This window comes from Parasteatoda tepidariorum, chromosome 3, assembly GCF_043381705.1.
Source record: "Parasteatoda tepidariorum isolate YZ-2023 chromosome 3, CAS_Ptep_4.0, whole genome shotgun sequence".
Lineage (NCBI taxonomy): Eukaryota > Metazoa > Arthropoda > Arachnida > Araneae > Theridiidae > Parasteatoda > Parasteatoda tepidariorum.
The window spans coordinates 23,988,585-23,994,711 of NC_092206.1; positions in this window are offsets into that span (position 1 = coordinate 23,988,585).

The window sequence follows — 6,127 nt, forward strand, 5'->3', positions numbered from 1 at the left end:
GTGATATTTTTTTACTCACAAAACCTAATATTTGACTTATCAAAGAAAGAAGATAGTTTTTCAAAGGAAAAAAAAAAGAAGATAAAATATGATCTGGAATTATGAAGTGCCTGGAAGTGTCAGAAAATTTTATTTCTGAAATAAAGTGGGTTGGGTATCTAGCATTTAGATGGGACAGTGTTTTAGAATATTTGCCATTTGTTAAATTCCTTCTATTTCTTTTACATTCTTATAACACATCAGTACTTAATAATATTTTAATGTTAGATATTGTTATTAATTTTGATGCAGTGGAGCAAATATTAATTCATAATCTAGTAATATGATAATGTTAGAAAAATTCATCTTCCTACTAATTTTTTTTTCTTTCAACGAATAAACAACTTCATTCACTCACTTTTTATGTTTTTATTAATTCTTCTTTGCCTTTACAGATTTACAAACTATGCCCTCTAACATTTTACCCACTTAATGATCAAACAGTAAATAATTATAACTAATTATCCCAGGAACATTACCTTATTTGTCGTAATATAATAAGAATTCTGTAGTTCTGCTTCCCTGAATATCTGTACTTCTGCAACAAAACTTCTTACAGTTAAAAATATTTGTAGATATTCGACCACCTCTCACTCCTTAAATTATTACCATAGTTTTAAATAACATATTTTTCTTAAAAACAAAAGTGCTAATAAAAGAAAACTTAGTTTTGGAAATATCAAATTATTAAAAAATAAAGACTCTCCCCATTAGCTGGTTACCTACCAAGGGGAATCTAGAAGCTAGGGCTCTGAGTAGTGACATGATGGTGACAAAATCGTCAATGCCATCCGCCTTTATTTTCCTGATGAGCTGGTCACTCTTAAGCTAAGCTACTTTTTATAGATTTTTCAATATTTACGATGCTTGGCTAAACAATTTGCACGTAAACTGGATCTGCCATCATGTACTTGCACCATCTTAACATCAAAATTTGGCTTGAGAATATTAAATTATTTGAAATATATTTTTTTAAAGGATTATTAACGCTTTAGATCTGAGCGCCGTATTTAACCGACATCTACTCGATACCCTGAGAGTACGAGCACCATTTTTAGCCTTCATCCAAGCAATGACCTGACAGTATGAGTATTTATCTGGCATTTGGTACACACAGGACAGAAGTTTGTCTGCCTTGTCTTAATTTATTTAATTATCCTGAATTGCATTTTTGTTTATTATGTTTGCAAAATTACCATATAAATTGTAATGTAACTCTTAAATCAGAAAATATGAACAGCAGCTTACCTACGTGCACAGTTTGCAACTTGGTGCCAAGTTCTGTGGCGTCACTTCGGTGGAGCTGACTGCCGTAACAAAGGAGTTAAGGTAATTTAATTTTATTTACAAAGCATGATTATAACAAAAAAAGAGGCCTACGTTGGGACCTATAATCCACTTATTGTTCTAATTTTAATTGAGCAGGGAAAGAAAAAAAAACTTGAAAACATTTTTTTTCTACTTCGACTGTTTCTTTGGAACTAATTTCTCAGAAAAAGGTATTATGTTTTTGTATTATTAAAGTTTTATTGTTAAAAACCGTTAGCCGGTATATTTTACTTTGAAGTAGCTATAAATACATTTTGATTAAAGAGAGAAATGTATTTTTTAAATGAGCTAAGAAGGAGAAATATTTCTATAAATGCCTCTGAAACAAAAATCGTAAGACACACCATTTGCTACATACGTGTACGAATTTTCAGTGGTGATAGAAGTTTATTACAAATGTGAGTTATTTGTTTTAAGTGTGACAAAACTATAATTTTCTTCTTCATAGTATCCTCTTGTAAAAAAATTTTATTATTATTGTTTTCTACTCTTAAATTTTGTGTCTCTTAAGTTTTTTAAGGTCGGTAATTTATAGAAATTTTGATTGGCGGACAAAGGGAGATATACTTTGCTTGCAATACTTATGAGGCAATTGTAATTTTTTGTATTGTCATTTGGATCCAGTATAAATTTGAAAATTCTAGCTACCCTGTAAGAGGTTGAAATTTCAATTGACTATACATTCAATTTCAAAATAAAAAAGCGATTTATGCTTGTTTTGACAGCAAGTGCAATATTCCAGTGAGATTTGAGCACTCCAGTTAGCCTGGGGGGGGGTAATCAAATTTTCGATTGACCATAAATTCTATTTGGAAATAAAATGACAGTAACATTTGTTGAAAATTTGAAATTTATATTGTCATCAAGCACAGAGTTCGTGTTGATATTTAAGTACTAGCTTGGAAAGTAAATAAAAGTTTTACTGGTGATAAATTTTGCAGTAACTATCGTGAAACGGTATATTTAAAGTATACAGAGCTTCATTCAAAATAAAAAGTGGTCGAAGTAACGATAATTTTCCTTTGTCGATCAAATGATAATAAGTTCTACTTTAAATGGTTTGAAAACAAGTGAAACTTGTATTGTCATTCAGCACAGAACACCAGTTTAAATTTGAGTACTCTTAAGTCGGAAGTTTGATTGACAATATACTTGGCAATGAAGTCTTTTTTTTTTTATATTTTCATCATTTTATCTTCATATGTTGCATTTAAAAAAATAAAATCTATAGAAATTTAAAATTGCTAATGTTATTCAATAATCATTAATTTATAGGTACTACACCATATCTTTATAGATTCTATTAATTTATACATGCTATATATTTATACATACTATACTATTCAGTAATTCCTTAGTTAAAATTTATCCTATTTAAATTATCGTATTTAACATGTATGGAAATTTAAACCTTCAATTTTAAAATCCCTCTCAGAAGATTTTTCTGGCTGTGCTGCTGTCTGAAACCACGCGTTTATTTTTTATTTCGGTTTAGCTTTTGAATGGTGTTTCGATAAAAACAAATAATTTAAAATTATAGGTAACTCACATTTAAAAAAAAACGTTGTATACCAAAAGCAAAATTATGCACCTAAACGGGGGAAAATACTTATTAGTTTCGAAAGACCGTAAAAAAAGTGTATCTCATAATTTATGCAACGATGCTTACTTAATTTTGATAATAGGCACTATTGATATTGTGGTATCAGGTGCAGTTACAATCTTCACTAAATATACTGAAAAATAGATACTGGTTTTATGTGCCCCTTCCCCTTCGAGAGGGATAAATACCGCCAAAATTACTTGATTGTGGTAAATTTTGATTTCTATGCAACTTATATCAAACAATAACATATACCAAATGACACTGAATATCGTCAATCTTTAATTTGCTCTTACGAACTGGTAAAGAAATTTTTTTGTTTAATCTAATAACATAAAGTTACCGAGAAGAGCAACAAATAATAATAAATAAGCAAAAAATTATTTTCATTTTAACTTTATCTATTTTGCCGGCATATACCTTTCAGTTATGTGCATGATTTCATTATTCGTTAATTCCACTTTATTGATTTTACCTTTTTTTTTAACCTGTACGAAGAACAGGTATTCAGATAATTACAAAGATAATCGATTTGAAATGCTTCGAACTTTAAAATATGTTATCAAATAAAGAAAGAAATGTGCCTTAAAAAATTAAATGTGAAATATATTCTTCCAAATAAATATCCTATTTACTATATTACAGTCTTATAAATATTAATATAGCCAATCCGTTAAGGAGCTTAGAAACGGATATTATTATATTCATACATTATTATAAATTGAACAAATATTGACTGTTGTAATGAATTTTAGCACTTCAATTGTTGTCACAAATCATTCATTATCCGTATTCAATACAATAAGCTATGTATTATGCTTTGATATTGATTTTAAGAGTTGTCTCCTTTTAACTGTTTTCAAAATACTTCAATTTAAAATTCTTATGAACTTAAATGTCCAATCCAAACATGAGAAAGTTTAATAAGTTTTGCAATTAGCTTTTACAATAATCAAGCGAGTAAATAAAGAATTAAAATTATGTGTATGGATATAGTTTACAAGGTCGTGCGGTAAATTTGTTAATTTGAACATCAGAAACATGTTACTTTTGAAAACATGTAAGCCTTAAGGTTATTATAAAACTTTCTGTAGTCTAGAACTTTCTGTAAAAACTTTCTGTAAAACTTTCTGTATAAAACTTTCTGTAGTCTTTTTTCATTTCATAGTCTAGAGTAGACAATTCATAGAGCTCATGAAAATCGTATTATGTATTTTTCAGAAATGTCTTAATGAAACTATGTATTTTTCAGCTTATAAAATCATTTAGCATCTAAATAATTAAAATATAATGTTCAGAAATATCTTATAAGTTTCGTAAAATTTGTTCATTTCATACGACAGAAACATGTTCAGCCTGAAAACATGTAAAACAATATTTTTGAAGTTGTTTAATCAAGTAGTGTATAGTCATTTTATCAAACCTAGACAAAATATTTGATGACTATAATTGTTAAGTTTCAAATTTCTCCAAGGACGCTTAAGCTTGCTTACAGTATCACACATACTTATCTCCAAGTAATACTTTAATAGTTTACTTTTGTATATTTTAATTTAAAAAAATAACTATGAAGTTTTTTTTCTCTTTTTTTTATCAATTTACTCTCATTTTGTTGAAACCATAGTGAGCTTACAGTTATTTTAATTTCTAAACAATTAAATTTAATCTATCTTTCGTAAACTAATTACCTTAATTAAAATTTACTTTAAAATTAAGTTGATGTATACGTTATCGACAATGTGAGGAATTCCGGTATTGTATATAATGGCAAAAGTAGGTTTGATATTTTCTCTGTTTTGTATTGTATCAGGTGATTGTTAGTTTTTTCAGGTGATAAATACATTATATGAAATGCGTTGCACTTTAATTATTATTTTTTTTTTTACCAATTAAAATGCAACATATTTTCACACTGAAATATATTTATTCATCAATATTGCGTTTTAAATCAATTTATATAACCGTCATTCAACGTTTTACTCATTTAGAAAAAATGAAAGTGCGTATGTGTGAGCGAGAGGGAAGTTGTTGTAGTTCATTTACGTCGCACTTGCGCTGTACAATGGGCTATTGGCGACGGTCTGGTGAACATCCATGANGTTTTATAATAATCTTTCAAAATGGCTTACATGTTTTCAAAAGTAACATGTTTCTGAAGTTCAAATTATACCCCTTACAAACTATACCCATACACAATATTTTAATTCTTTATTTACTGGCTTGATAATTGTATAAGTTGTTTAATCAAGTAGTCTATAGTCATTTTATCAAACCTAGACAAAATATTTGATGATTATAATTGTTAAGTTTCAAATTCCTTCAAGGACGCTTAAACTTGCTTACAGTATCACACATAATTATCTCCAAGTAATATTTTGATAGTTTACTTTTGTATATTTGAATTTAAAAAAATAACTATGAAGTTTTTTTTATCTTTTTTTTTTATCAATTTACTCTCATTTTGTTGAAACCATAGTGAGCTTAAAATGAGAATTTTTTACAGTTATTTTAATTTCTAAACAATTAAATTTAATCTATCTTTCGTAAACTAATTACCTTAATTAAAATTGACTTTAAGATTAAGTTGATGTATACGTTATCGGCAATGTGAGGAATTCCGGTATTGTATATAATGGCAAAAGTAGGTTTGATATTTTCTCTGTTTTGTATTGTATCAGGTGATTGTTAGTTTTTTCAGGTGATAAATACATTATATGAAATGCGTTGCACTTTAATTTGTTTTTTTTTTTTACCAATTAAAATGCAACATATTTTCACACTGAAATATATTTATTCATCAATATTGCGTTTTAAATCAATTGCGTTTTACTCATTTAGAAAAAATGAAAGTGCGTATGTGTGAGCGAGAGAGAAGTTGTTGTAGTTCATTTACGTCGCACTTGAGCTGTACAATGGGCTATTGGCGACGATCTGGTAAACATCCATGAGGATGATTCGAAGACATGCCATCACAATTTTGATCTTCTGCTGAGGGAATGGCACACCCGCTTCGGTAGCCCGATGATCTGCACGCGAAGTCGAACACTTTACGGTAGAACAGTTTAACGAGGACCAATACCGCCCACCCTCGGTTCCTACGCAGACTGATCCAAGTGATCACCCACCCGCACACTGACCGCAGTCAGTAATGTTCGA